Source organism: Urocitellus parryii, chromosome 9 (assembly GCF_045843805.1).
Source record: "Urocitellus parryii isolate mUroPar1 chromosome 9, mUroPar1.hap1, whole genome shotgun sequence".
NCBI classification, from domain to species: domain Eukaryota; kingdom Metazoa; phylum Chordata; class Mammalia; order Rodentia; family Sciuridae; genus Urocitellus; species Urocitellus parryii.
The window spans coordinates 93,471,313-93,487,134 of NC_135539.1; the positions used below are offsets into that span (position 1 = coordinate 93,471,313).

General features: G+C 34.9%; 1 protein-coding gene across 7 annotated transcripts in view; it reads left to right on the forward strand.

Moving 5' to 3' along the window:
- Positions 1-15,822, forward strand: part of Cdc42bpa (CDC42 binding protein kinase alpha) — a 293,703-nt gene that overhangs the window by 114,993 nt on the left and 162,888 nt on the right. The window lies entirely within an intron of this gene.

Sequence of the window (15,822 nt, forward strand, 5' to 3'; positions counted from 1 at the left end):
AGCTGATAATTTGGCCAGTTTGGATTTATCCAGGGGATGGAGGTTTAGATCATGGGAAGAGGGGTAGGGAGGGCAATTAAAGAAGAGAGGGACAAGATCATAGGAGGGCCACCCATGACCCCTGAAAATTCTTGGTCTTTTGGTGTTTATTACAAAACATTACAGTTCCCAAGAAATCGTTCACAAATCAAATACTATTGACTCTTAATACAGTTTTACAAAGTTGATTTTTTTAGTAATATGTTGTCTATCCAAATACAAATATTTGTCATATAGTAAGCATGAAGACATATGTTAATATAAAACAAGATAGAGGATCATAATATAATATTTACATAAATTTGCTTCATAATTTTTTTTTATTTAAGTGAACATTTTATTCTGAAATAATTTCAGATTTACAGAAAGTTGTAAAGGTAGTCCAGAGACCAGTGTCCTCTTCATTTATCTTTCCTAAATTGTTCTGTATTAGCCAACTCACTCATCATAGGACCTTTTCAGTGATGGTGGTTAGTGGTTTAATCTGTGTTTTATCATACCTTGGCTCCCAGCTCTTCTTTTTCTCACAGTTTCTTTCTCTTTCAGCCAATTTCCTCTAAAGTTGAATTTGATATATTCAAATAGTTATTTCCATAAATACACATAACTTTAAATTTCATGGTAATCTTTCTTTGAGTTATGCTGTCAGTGTTGTCCCTGCGTTGCTTTCACTGTTGATTGTTGTCTAGATGGGTTTTGAAGGATTAGGATTTGGACAGCCACCATTATTTTACAGTACCTGGAATTTTATGATCATTAATTTTTTATTATTCACGTAGAAATTTTTTTTTCCTAGTGCTGAGGATTGAACCCCTGGGCACACTCTACCACTAAGCTATATCCCCAATCCTTTTTAGTTTTTATTTTGAGACAGGGTCTGGCTGAGGTGCCCAGGCTAGCCTTTTGTCCATGCTGGCCTCAAATTTGCTGTCCTTGCTATCCTTCTGACTTAGCCTCAGTAACTGGGATTATAGGCATGTGCCGCCATGCCTGCTTTCACATAGAATTCTTAAAAAAAAAAAAAAAAGACAATATGCAATGGAAAAAGAGAAGTTGAGAAGTTTGAGAGAATTTTATCAATAACTTTTCCAAATTGTAGATGAGCCCCAAATTAGTGTTCCCATTAAGAATTCTAGTTTCTAACTAATGAAAGGGTATCTATGACAAAATTTTACTAGTGAAACCTTTCTTTATTACCAATATACCATTTCTTTTGAAAAATTAAGAGTATTATTTAGTTATTTAAAAGCCTGGATATACTATTATTATGATTATATATTATTAGATCATCAAGTTAAGGGCTTTTGAACAGTAAAAAAATGTTGGTTTTTTTTTTTTTTTTTTTTTTTTTTTGTTGTTGTTGTGCTGGGAATTGAACTCAGGGCCTTATGCATGTGAGGTAACCTCTCTACCAACTGAGCTATGTCCCCAGCCCTTGAACAGTGAAAATAGAAAGCATTCATAGTTATTCAACCCTAAATACTTTGTGGACACTTAGTCATATATGATAATAGAATTTCTTTTGGCATAATTATAAAAGCATGAAATATAATTTGTTTTATGCCAATCCCCAGTACTTCTCTTTTCTACCCCATCCTCCCATCCCTTGTTCCTTTCCCTGTGTTCTACTGATCTTTCTGCTATTTACTTGTGTTTTATTTTTATTTTAAATAATGTGTTGTGGATGTACAGGATGGCGAGATTCACTGTGGTATATTCATATATGTACATAGGAATGTTAAGTCAGATTCATTCCACTATCTTCCTATCTCATCCTTTCTCCCTTCCCTACATTCCCGTTTGTCTACTCCACTGATCTTTCTTAAATTCTTTTTTGTAAGCCCCCTCCCCCCTTGATTTTGGATTAGCTTCTGCATATCAGAGAAAACATTTACTTTTGGGAACTGGCTTGTTTCACTTAGCATGATAGTCTCCAGTTTCATCCATTTACTGGCAAATACCGTAAAGTAGTTGTTCTTTATGGCTGAGTAATACTCCGGTTGTGTATATGTACCACATTTTCTTTATCCATTCTTCTGTTGAAGGGCACCTAGATTGGCTCCATGTCTTGCCTATTGTGAATTGTGCTGCTATAAACATTGCAGTGGCTGCATCCCTATAGTGTATTGATTTTAAATCCTTTGGATATATACTGAGGAGTGGGATAGCAGGGTCATGTGGTGGTTCTGTTCCTAGTTTTTGAGGAATCTCCATACTGCTTACCGGAGTGTTGGTACCAGTTTGCAGTCCCACCAACAATATATAAGTGTACCCTTCCCCCCACATCCTTGCCAACATTTATTATTACTCATATTCTAGATAATTGCCATTCTGACTAGAGTGAAATGAAATGTCAGTGTAGTTTTAATTTGCATTTCTCTTAATTGTTGGACATTTTTTTATATATTTATTGACTGTTCAGATTTCTTATTTTGAGAAAAGTCTGTTTAGTTCCTTTGCCCATTTATTGAGTAGGGTTTTTTTTTTTAAACAAAAAGTTTTTTGTGTATCCTAGATATTAATGCTCTATCTGAGGAGCAGGTGGCAAAGATTTATTCCCATTTTGTTGGCTCCCTCTTCACGTTCTTGATTCTTTCCTTTGCTGTGAAGAAGCTTTTTAATTTGATGCCATCCTATTTATTGACTTTTTGATTGGAGATGCAGTTTGGTTGTAGTATTACAATGTAGCATGAGGCTTTTTTTTTTTTAATACCTGTAGGTAAAGTGGTGGTGTATCACAATGCAGTATGGTAATTTTTTCTGTATGTATATATGAAGGGGAGTAGGAAGAACAGAAAATAAAAGCATTCTTATATGAATCCTTTCTTCTAACCCATATAAACAATAAGAAGGAACTGATTGGGAGAGACATGCTGCTGATGGGAAAGAGAAACACATGCCTTAAATTAGTAGTTCTTATTGATCATTTGGTATGCAGTAATCTGATTTTCAGTGTATGAATTTGGTCCCAACTAATATGATTATATAAGCTTTCTAGTCAGTTTTGATGTCCAGCCAGAATTAAAAACTATTGCTTTATAGATGAATTAATTTTAAACTCACATTTTACTATTATAGGGATAATATTTGTGATAATGATGCATCTGACTTCCTTTTTTATATAGTCATTGTTTTGGAATGCTTTTAAAAATTCTTAACTGTTATAAATGAAAATATGTATCATTATAAATATTAATTTTGATTTATTATTTTAAAATAATGCTTTTTTAAAAGTTCAGTATTACTTAGAAATTTGAATAATCCTTTCACAGTGATAATTTAGAGTTCATCTTATCTAAACATTTCTGTCACTTTCTCAGTTTTCATGGGTTGTCATTTAATATTTTGCCTGTCCTTTCACTTCCTTTATTAAAAGTATTTGGTATCTGATTGGCTGGCTGTTGCAAGATGTCACTAACTCAGAGTGGATCTGAATGCCAGATGTTATTTTGCATCTTATATCAGAAAGTGGAATTTGTTGTGCTGTTATTCCACTTATCAGTTGCTACATAGTATGCTGTGTTCTTCAGAAGTAGGCACTGAGCCAGTATGTATTATGCAGGATATTTAATAGGGATTAATACTTGTGGAAGGAAGTTGAAGAAAGCAGGATTACACTATGGACCAAAACCTCAGTCAGCCCCAACTGGAGTTCTGAAGAGGCTATTGCATCTGAGTTGTTGGTAATTTGATCAAAATGGCCTGATGATGCAGCCAGTGTATTTCTAATAAAGTCATTCAGTGCATATGGCCTGCTCCAAGAAAGGCAAATGTTCCTCTGAAGGATCTGACTGATATCTGGAGCAAAACCCTTTATTGAAAGAGAAGGCAACCATCTCTGTCCACCCTACACCCAGAAACATAGAGGCTAATATAACACAACTGTCACGTTTTTTGCTCACGAATCTGCAATTTGGTACTAATTGTCTCTTCATTGTGTAGAATGAGTTTTAGTGGCCCACTTGGGGTTGGAAGATCCACCAGGATGTCTCACTTACATACCCAGCTGCCCATCAGTTGGGTTAGGTGTCAGACAGAGCTGTTGTTAAGGATAAGCTACTAAAGTTTCTTATCAACATTATGACTAGGTTCCAAGTACAGGTGCCCCAAGAGAATAAAGAATTACATGATATCTTTATGTCCTAGCCTTGAAAGTCATTGAGTCTCAATTTCATAGTTGAAGGCGCAGTCGTAAATAAGGCTGTCCAGGTTTAACCAGAATAATTCCTCTTGACAGGGGAGTAGCAAGAGTCTAGATGAGATTGTAGAATGAGAGATTTTATTGTTACATCCATGAAATTTAAAAGCCAAAGGTGCTTTATTAGATATAGATTGGCTGCATCTGTTAGAAAACACAGTGGTGGTTCAAATATCCAAGGAGGGGTTGTGAATGAGTGAGATCTTTCTCAACACTCACAGAAAACAACTAAAAATCTGGTGGCTCAGCGGTAGAGCGCTTGCCTGGCAGGTGGGAGGCCCTGAGTTTGATCCTCAGCATCACATAAAAATAAATAAATAAAACAAAGGTATTCTGTTTAACTACAACAAACAAACAAATAAATAAACACAAAACAAAACCAAACTAGCATCCTAAAAGCACTAGAGGATAAGCAGAAGCAGGTAGAGCTGATAGGAATGTACACTAAAAGAAGAGGCATGTGAAAGGAGGTTACTTTTTTGCAGCTCTAGGCATGGGTTTGGGTGAAGACAACATGATAAACAATGTGGCTTGGACACAGTTAGAAAAACTTCAGTCTTTATTGCTCTTGAAGTATGAAAGCTGAATTTTGGGAAATTGTGTTTACTATAGAAGGGATCTAAAATCTATGGGCCCACATTTCTGATTTGAAGCTGCTCATCTAAAAGAGAAAAGATATTAACTGAGACCCGAACTTCTAGAATAACAAGTTTGCACTTTCAATGTGATAAATCAGTTGATAAAGCAAAAGAGTAGAGGGCAACAGACAGACAAACCACTAATTGGAGAAAAATAGAAGGATCTAGATTTCAACCATTAAAATTCATTGTGTTCAAGATATAGTTCATAATTACCCAGTATTTCAGGATATAGTCCATAAATATCCTGAATAAACATGAAAATGTGATGTATTTCCAAGAGATAATAATACCAATCATTTCTGAAATGACCCAGAGGTAGAAACTAGCAAAAAAGAATCTTCAGGTGGCTGTTGTAACTATTCTTAAAGTATCTATCTACTCATGGTAAATGAAAAGATAGGAAACCTTAACTGAGAAACATAAACAATTTCTAAATCAAATGGAAATTGAAAATACAATATCTGAAAAGAAAAATTTCTCTGTAAAAACTATGGAGATAACAAAGTATAGACTTGGAGATAGATGAATATGAATTATTGAAAGTTGAAGAACAGGGAGAAAAAGATTAAAATGATAACACTTCAGGGACCTATTGGGAATACCAAAAGATTTGTGTGCATGTACTTTTGAGATCCAGAATGAAAAGAACAACAATGGACAGGAAAAAAAATCTGAAGAAATAATGGCCCCAAATTGTTCAAATCACATTAAAGATACAAACTAATGTATTTGAGATACTTAATGAATATGAGAAGATGAACATGCAAAAAAGGCCATATCAGTGTCTATAGTGAAGCTATTGAAAGCTCAAACAAGCAAATTTTGGAATCATCAAGGAGACACATTACCTATAGGGAAACCACAATTTCATTAAGAGATTAATGCTCATCAGAAAGTATTGGAGCTAGGAGATTGTCAACTAAGAATTCTATATCAAGTAAAACTATACTTCAAGAATAAAAGTGAGGACTTGGGCTGTAGCTCAGTGGCAGAGCACTTGCCTAACGTATGTGAGGCACTGGGTTTGATCCTCAGCACCACATAAAAGTAAACAAATAAAAATAAAGGCATTCTGTCCATCTACAACTACAAAAAATATTTTAAAAAGAATAAAAGTGAAATACGTTCTTAGGAAAAAGAAAAAAGAATTTATTGCAATAGACCTGCAAACAATGCTAAATGAAGTTCTTCAGGCTTCAGGGAAATGATAGTAAATGGAAACTTGAATATGCAGAAAGGAATCTGAGGCACTCAGAATTGTAAATATTTAGATAAATACAACACTGTAAATTTTTGCCTTATTAATTTGTAAAACATCTGACTACTCAGAGCAAGTTATAATATTGCCTTTTGGTGTTTATAATGAATGTCTAGGTAATATCTGTTTAATAGTTGTGAAGGGATAGATGTAGAACCACAGGGTTTTAATATTTCTTTTTTTGTAAGGTAGTTAAAAGTATTTTTAAGTGGACTATGAATAATAAGGTTGTGGCCAGGTGTGATGGTATATACCTGTATTCCCAATTACTTGGAAGATTGAGGAAGGAGGATTGTACATTTGAGACTAGCTTAGGCAACATAGCAAAACCCTGTCTCAAAATGAGAAGGAAAAAGAAAATAAGGTTATAACTTATAATACCTAGAGTACCACTAAGAGAAAAGATACAAAGAAATTATGATTTAAAAAAATCCATCAGAGATCCAGGACCAACTAACTTTAAGTCTGGGAAAAGATAGGCACCTCCAAGGAGAGTATCACTGAGTGAGCCCCCCCCGCCCCCCCCCCCCAAAAAGTAGAGTGTTTCATTTTAGTACGGGAAGGATACCATTAGGGGAATGGAAATCATGCTTTTGGAAAATGGAGCCAGGAGAGATGGTTTAGTCAGCTTTTTTCTTGCTATGACTAAATGACCCTACTGGCACAAATGTCGAGAGGGAAGTTTATTTAGGGGCTCACAGTTTCAAAGGTCTTAACCAATAGATAACAGGCTCCATTCCTCAGGGTTCAAGGTGAGGCAGAACATCATGGTGGAAGGGTATGGCAGAGGGAAGCAGCTCACATGATGATTAGAAAGGGGGGAGAAAGAGAGAGAGAGAGGGAGGGAGGGGTCGGTCAGTCTCCACTTGCCATTTACAAATATATACTTATATAGTAAAAATGAAACCCAATTAGTATCTATGATTTTTAATTATTTAGAGAGGTTTTATCAAATACTGAGCATAAAACAGTTTTTAGGAGACCTCTGTCTTTTTTTCTCTAGGTAGCATTTTAAGATGCCCAAACCGTGATTCAATGATCAAATTATTTGTAGAGAGAATAAATAAATGTTTATCTACCCATTTCTCTTTGATTCTGTCTCTTCTAGATGACTGAAAGGGAAGTTTTGGGGATTGAAGGTACTGTCAGTTAAGTTAGTGTCACCTACTTTGTACCCAGTGTACAGGAGAGCTCTTTCAGTTCCTTTACCCTACCCCCTACAAATTTGAATGAAATATTTATGTATCCTTGTAATGTTAGTGAGAACATTCTTGTGAAATAATTAAGAGTATTCTTTACTCAGATGATGGGTGTTGTTCAGCAGACTTATCCAGACCCACAAGCATTTGTGGGAATGTCAGTCTGTGGTCTCTGTTCACTTTGCCCATACTTAAAAAAACTTAGAGTGGAAAAAAAAATCTAGGGCTGTTCTTATATGGGTTAAATCCATTTTCAGTCATATCTTATATTACTTCTCTCTAGCGTTTTTCTTTTGTCCACTGTAAAATTAGATTTAAATGAAAATGATAGAGAATCCTTAAGGAAAAAGGAAACCACAAAAGGTCAAGATGCAGTCTTTTGTTGAGAAAGGAGGAAGGAACATTTTTCTTTGCCTTGCAGTGTTTTGAATTTCATATATTAGTTCATGAATTTGTATATTAGGTCTTCGAAGTGCTTGGTAGTTTAGGTCATATTCAGTGCCTAAATTAGATGGAAAAGTCATTTATTCCTCCACCTTATGAATTCTTTAAATTCTATCTCTTTTCAGCATTTTAATCCTTCCCTCAGTAAAAATAAGACCTATTTTTTTTTTTTTTTTTTTTAGACATAACTAGGGGGAAGTAGCTCATCTTTTTCAGGCCTGCTTAATCTGGAGGATTTCTAAGTTTCCATCTGCCTAAAGACTGACCATTTTAAGAGCAGAGAGACTTTCAGCAATGGAATAAAATGAGTGAGGATGTGCATTGAGTTAGTAGGCAACATATTAAATTTATAATTTTATTTATGTTGGACAAGCAGAGATAGATTAGTAATATCATTGTAGCATTATGTTTTTTATTTATGATCTGGGTTCTCATTAATTGTTTTAACTAAAAATATTGATGACTTCAGATGCTTCAGTGGCTTAGTTAAATAATTTATGTATAATTTGATTAAATGATTCAGAGATTATATATGTACTTTGATTTTAAATTAATTTCAATTAATACTGTATATAGTAAAAATGAAACCCAATTAGAATAAAAAAGGTTTATAAAAAAAGTTGATCTTATCAAAATTGAGAGTAGAATAGTTAGGAAAGAGGAGGAAAAGATTGCTCAAGGTATACAGTATTACATATTCCTAGGAGGAATATGTGCTGGTTCTAAGGCACAACAGGGGGAATGTGATTAATACTAATACATTGTATATCTCATAGTTAGATGAGAGTAATTTGAATGTAAATAAAATAAAGAAATAAAAGTTTAAGGTGATTAATTTGCTATGTACTCTGAATTAATGTTATCTAATGTGTACAGGAATCAAAATACATCATATTGTACCTCACAGATATGTAGAAATACTGTATGTTAATTGAAATAAAAGATAACATTGAAAAGTAGTCCCATTTCACACTTCTTATGCCTGCTCCCTAGTGGCACACATATTGAATTCCTTTAAGCTGTTTTTCTGGTATTTAACCCCATATCTCTAATGTCAATATCTATTTCCAGATATTTCAAGATTTTAAAATTCTGGACAGTTTGATAGGATGTTTATTGACTACCTCTTATGTTATTTAAGGATTTACCTATTTGTGTCCCTCCTATATTTTCTCCTTCATTCTCTCACTGATTCTGTTTTTACTTTATTCTGTAGTTAATACATGATAGAGACTTTGTATATAAACTGAGCCAAGAAGTGTGTTTCTTTTCTGGTGTACTATTTTCCTATACTTAGTAAGGGCCTCTGTTTTTTAAGTTGTTTGTCCAATATGCATGGTGTTTTCCTTTGTATATACCAAATACCTAACAATCATGCTGCTGCTTTGAGTTCTCTCTCCTCCTCATCCAGTTTTCTTCTTTTTTTTTCCAGGTTAAACATGTTTATTTCCTCAAACATTTATCATTCTCTTATGGTCCCCACATGAGACCTTCTTGTTTCTAAGTATACCTTAGAACCTATTGAACCTTTCTCCATCCTTCCTCCCTCATCTGATAACCACAATTCTTATTCTCAACTTCTCTGAGATCAACTTTGTTTTAGATTTTACATATAAGTGAGATCATATGGACTTGTCTTTCTGTGCCTGGTTTATTTCATTTAATGTCATGATTTTCCCTTCTAGACACATTGTGGTAAATGACAGGATTTCTTTTCTTTTTTAATGGCTGAATAATATGTCACTGTGCTATGTGCCATGTTTTCTTTATTCATCAATTGATGAATACCCAGATTGTTTCCAGTTCCTGACTATTGTGAATAATTCTGTAATGAACATGTGAGTGCCAATGTCTCTTTGACATACTGATTTCATTTCTTTTGGATATAGAACTAGTAGAGGGATTGATGAATCAGAGGTAGTGGTAGTTTTAGTTTGTTGAGAAACCATACTGTTTCCCGTAATGGCTGAGATAATTTACATTCCCACTAAGAGCATATAATAGATTCCCTTTTCTACGCATTCTTACCAGCACTTGTTATCTTTAGACTTTTTGATACTGGCTTTTTTACTAGGGAGAGACAATATCTCATTGTGGTTTTGATTTGTGTTTCCCTGATGATCAGTGATGTCAAACACTTTTAATGTACCTGTCTGCCATTTAGGTCTTGTTTTGAGAAATGTCTATTTAAATCTATTGCTGCACATCCCCCCCCCCCCCAATACTGAAGATTGAACACACAGGTGCTGGGTTTCTGTTCTCGAGACTAAAAGGCTCAGGGGTCACTCCAGATAAACTGGGCTAACTGGGCTGCACGAAATAACCACACAAGAGACACAATACCTTTTTCTTTGGGGTCACTGTGATAGCTTCTCTGACCTTAAGGGTCTGCAGGAAGAGAGAGAGCGAGAGCACGCATTGACCCCTTTTATTCAGGAGAAGCTATTCAAATGAGGCAAGGGGTCAGGTTTCAGGGGGCTGAGTCTATCTTCGTGATGTCCACTGTCAGCAGGTTGACTGATACCTGGGTAGGCCACATCCAAGGGCACAGTTAGAGAAGGGAACACACACAAGGCACTTCCATGGAAGATTCTATCCTAAACAGGGCAAGGGGTTATATTACAAAGGAACAGGTGAGCATAGTTTCACTCATGGTGCTGTAGCAAGACACACCCATGCTTGAGACACTGACCCTCGAACCCAAGAAGGGTGGGGAAAGCTCTGCCATATTTCTGTGACTGAGCGCCTCAGCACCCAGCCGGGGGAGTGTGACTCAGTCAAGTGCAAGTTTGGTCTCCCACACCCAGGGGTGCTTAACCACTGAGCCATATCCCCCAGCCCTTTTTAAAGAAATATTTTGTTTAGAGATAGGGTCTTGCTGAGTTGCTAAGTGCCTCACTAAGTTGCTGAGGCTGGCTTTCAACTTGCAATCCCCCTGCCTCAGCTCCAGAGCCACTGGATTACAGGCATGCACCACCACACCTGGCTTTATTGCTATTTTAAAATTAGGTTTATGGGATTTTCTTTCTCTTCTTTTTTTTAAATTTGTTCTTATTAGACAGTAGAATGTGTTTTTGACATATTATACATATATGGAGTATAACATCCCATTCTTCTGATTGTACATGATGTGTAATTATATTGGTTATGAATTCATATATGAACATAGGAAAGTAATGTCCAACTCATTTCTACTATCTTTCCTATTTCCACCTCCCTTCCTATTCCTTCATTCCCCTTTGTCTAATCCAATGAATGTTTAGTCTTCTCTCCACTTATTGTGTGCTAGCATCCACATATCAGAGAGAACATTAGGCCTTTGATTTTTTGTGATTGGCTTATTTCACTTCGTATGATAGTCTCCAGTTCCATCCATTTACTGGCAAATGTAAGGCCTTTCTTAACAATCACATTTCTACTATTTAGACAGATCAAATGGTACATCAAGTTAATTTATTTTCTTTTTCCAACTTGAGGACAATTATCATTTACCTTTCTTTGCTGTGTATTATTTATCATACATACATTTTCCATCTTCCAAGATTGCAAGTGAAAGGACTCTTGCAGAGTCCACATACAGTCCAAAGACCATGCCACACACCAGAATCCCATGCAAGAGATTTATTGTAGGTAGCAGGAGGCATACTGACAAGGCTGTGCCTCCCAGGAGAGCAGCAGCCTGTTGGCTCTCACAGAGCAGCTTTATAGCCCACAAGAGGAATCTCATAAGCTCCTTGGGAGTTTAAACTGTGGTGGGGTTGATTGTAAGCTGCTTAGGAGTTTAAGCTGGGGTGAGGTTGATCAGTTTCTTTTAGCAGGCACATGTTCTTATGGGAAGTTAAGTAGCGTTGCCTCAAATCAAAACTTTGGAAACTCTAGATAAAATGGTTCCCTACCTAAAATGGTGAATCTGATGCCAATATTGATCTGATGTCAGTATTGTTCTGATGACAATAGCAAGTTCACCTTTTATCTTCTGTTATCTTTTCTCACATTTACTTCTGGGTTTTTTCCCTTTTAATAGTGTAGTCATTTTGTTATGGTTTCTGGAAGGAATAGACATAAATATGTCGTCACCCAAGAAGATCTTAGGTGCAGATAAAGGAGTAAGAAAATAAAAAACATGGGGATTTCTGTTTTCTACTTTTATATACTACATTGGTATGTAATGCCAGTAAGTTACATTTGCCACTACTTATGTGTGTAATTGTTTAATCCTTGTCGCATGTGTACTTGTGAGGTTTAATGTTTTTGTATACTATTGTATACAGTTGTATTTCTTTTATTAATTGCCCTTCATGATCATTATTAATCTCTTTATACATATTAAAATTTTCAACTGGTCTCATATGGTGAAAATATGTAAGCATTTCTTTCCATTACAACTTTTTAAACAAATTATTCTTCTATTTTTAGATAACTATTGTTTTCATTTTCCTCTATTTTTATTTTCTTCTTCATTGGGAGAATCAATTTCTAGAATAAAGAGAATAAAGACAAACCAGTATAATCTGATGTAATGCTCCGATATAATTAGCTTTATATAAAAGCATGAGTTCCATTATGAGAGAAGGTGAAGCCTGGTATTATTTATCAATTGTCAGTCTACAGCCTGAGATCCTGGGTCTGCTTACCAAATATCATGCTTTAATTTTTCTCTTAAGGAATGAGCTGTAATTCTTCTATAAGGAAGAATGCACTGATAGGAGTACAGCCAGTACCAAGTATATTTTCTAACCTCAACGGAGTTTGACAAGATAGTAGAAAAACCCAACAAAAAGGGAAAAGAAGTCAAGGTTGTTGACTTTAGAAGCACCTTAAATTTCCTCTGTTGTAAGGGGACAGCAGCTTAGAAGGAAAACTATAGTAAATATAAGAGAAATAACAGAAGCTATCATGATGGGAGTCTAACTGTATTATTCCTTTTTTTTAAAAAGAGCATTAAAATTATAGTATTTGGGTTCATTTTGCCAAAATCATACATGAAGGAATTTGATTTCAGGCCCCACTTTTCCTCCTCTCCTCCCTTCTTCTATTCTCCCTCCTGTACTAAACTTCCTTTCTTCTACATATACATAAATGTGAAATTCCCTTTGCACCCTTTATATATGAATATAACATGATTTTGTTAAATTTATTCCATATTCTCTTTTTTCTTTCTTCCTCCCTCACTCTCTTATTCTCCTTCTTGTACTCCACTGATCTTTCCTGTATCATTATGATATACAATCTTCTTGGCCAACTGCCACCTTTCTTTTGCTTTGCTCTTGCTTCCACATATGAGAGAAAACATTTGACCTTTGATTTCTGAGTCTGGCTTATTTCACTTAGCATGATTTTCTCCATGTCCATCCATTTACCAGCAAATGCCATTATTTAATTGTTCTCTATGGTAGAGTAAAACTCAATTTTGTATATATGCCACATTCTCTTAATCTGTTCATCTCTTGTTAGGCACTTCAGTTGATTCCATAATTTGGCTATTGTGAACTGTGCTGCTATAAACATTGAAATGGTTGTATTTGTATATTGTGATGATTTTAGATCTTTTGGATAAATACCGAGGAGCAGGGTAGCTGAATCGCAATGGTGGTTCCATTCCTAGTTTTTTGAGGATTTCCACACTGCTTTCTAGGGTAATTGTACTAATTTGCATACCCTTCAAGAATGTAAGAATGTACCTTTTTCCCTACATCCTTGTCAGCATTGATTACTGTTTGTGTTCTTGATAATTTCATTCTGACTGAAGTGGTATGAAATCTTAGTGTAATTTTCATTTGCATTCCCCTAATTGCTAGAGGTGCTGAACATTTTTTATCATATTTTTGTTGGCCATTTGTGTTTCTTCTTTTTGAGAGTGTGTTTTTAGTTCTTTTGCCCATTTATCGATTGGCCCATTTGTTGGGGGAGCATTGAGGTTTTTTTTTCTTGAGTTCTTTATATATTCTGGATATGAAAAGTTCTTTATATATTTTGGGGAAAAAATCCCCAGTCAGCGGAATAGCTGGCAAAGATTTTCTCTCATTTTGTAGGCTCTTTCTTCACTCTTAATCATTTTCTTTACTGTGCAGAAGCTTTTTAATTTGATGGTATTCTATTTACTGAGTCTTAGTTTTTATTTCATGAGCTTTAGAGTTCTTGTTGAGGAATTGGTGCCTGCACTTATATGATGGATTGTTTACCCCTATATTTTTTTCTAGCAGTTGCTAGGTTTCTGGTCTCATTTCTAAGTCTTTGGTTGATATTGATTTGACTTTTGTGCAGGGAGAAAGATAGGGCTATAAATTCATTCTTCTACATATGGACATCTAGGTTTCCTAGCACCATTTATTTAAAGGGCTGTCTTTTCTCCAACATGTATTTTTGGTACCTTTGTCAGTATTAGATGGCTTTAAACATTTGAGTTTGTTTCTGTGTATTCTATTCCATTGGTCTTCGTATCTATTTTTATGCCAATACCATGCTGTTTTTGCTACTTTAGCTGTATATTATAATTTAAGATCAGGTTTTTTGATACCTCCTGAATCACTTTCCTTGTTTAGAATTGGGTCTCTCTCTTTTTCAAATGAGATTCATTCTTCCAAATGAATTTTAGGGCTGTTTTTTTATAATATTATTAACCTCTATTCAAATCAATTTTTAAAAATGAATAAAATTTACATTTTATTAGAAAAATGCAAACTACCCTAGAAGAAATAAAAACTATCTGAATAAGTTAAGAATGAAAATCTCCTCCACAAAACTCTAATATCATATTTTTAATGGTAGTTCTTATTCCCCCATTTAAAAAATTGTCCCAATCAAGAATGTTTTCATTACCCCAGAAAGTTTCTTTGTGCCCAGTACAGGCAGTAGGCTGGATGAGCCAAGGGCCATAATTTGCCAAGCTGTGATGTCTTCAGTGATCAAAAGCGTACTACAGGGCTGGAGATGTGGCTCAGTGGTAGCGCGCTGGCCTGGCATGCGTGCGGCCCGGGTTCGATCCTGAGCACCACATACAAACAAAGATGTTGTGTCCGCCGATAACTAAAAAATAAAATGAAAAAAAAAATGCGTCCTACAGTTATATCCACATTATATGTGGGAAATCTCAGGGATAAAAACCTGTAGTGTTATCATTCAGATTCAAATGACTTTATTCTTCTATTAACCCCATGGCAATAGAATTTTTTAAAAAAGCAGATAAACTGTTTTTAGAAGATTCTCTTCTTATTCTCTTAAAATAGGAAACATTTGGAGGAACTAATCTCTTTCTTATTCAGTTACAATTTTTAGAATGTGATAAGAAACATTATTGCTGGATTCCTGAGAATCTTCTTTACAAATCATTTTGTATGTGATTGTTTTCCCAAAGTTTGCATTCAAATGCAAAAAAATAGAAAACTGGTATGATATAATTTATTATTTAGATTTTGATGTCTTATAAGCCATTAACATCCACATTATTTAAGTATATTTAAATAATATAGGTAATCTATTATATATTTATTCAGTTCTTTTGCAAAATCAGTTTTATGAAGCAATTCCTTTGTGACCTACAGTACTTAAGAATTTGTCTATCTGTAGCTTTGCTCAGGGTCTAGGAAGTATTTTTTCCCTGTAAAATATCATAGGCTAGATGATAGTATTTTTTGTGGCTATTAGATAATTTTGACATTCTGTATAAAACAGTAATAGGCCTACCATAGCCACATTGGAATCTGTGTAAAATGTAAAGAAAACATAATAAGATTACCAGAGTACTTTTTTATCTAGGAAAACACTGAAATTGTATGTATTTAACACATTTTTAAGCTGGGCATGGTGGTGCAATACCTGTAATCCTAGTGACTCAGGAGGCCAGCCTCAGTAACTTAGTGAAACCCTGTCTCAAAAAATAAAAAGTACTATGGGTGTAGCTTCATGGTAAAGTGCTCCTTGGTTTAATCCCGAGTAAATCACCCCCCCTCAAAAAAAAAAAAAAGAAAAAAAGTTTCAATATGAATTATGAATCAGATCCTAAAGTTGAACTCATAAGTGATTGAATAGACTTTCTTAGAGTAT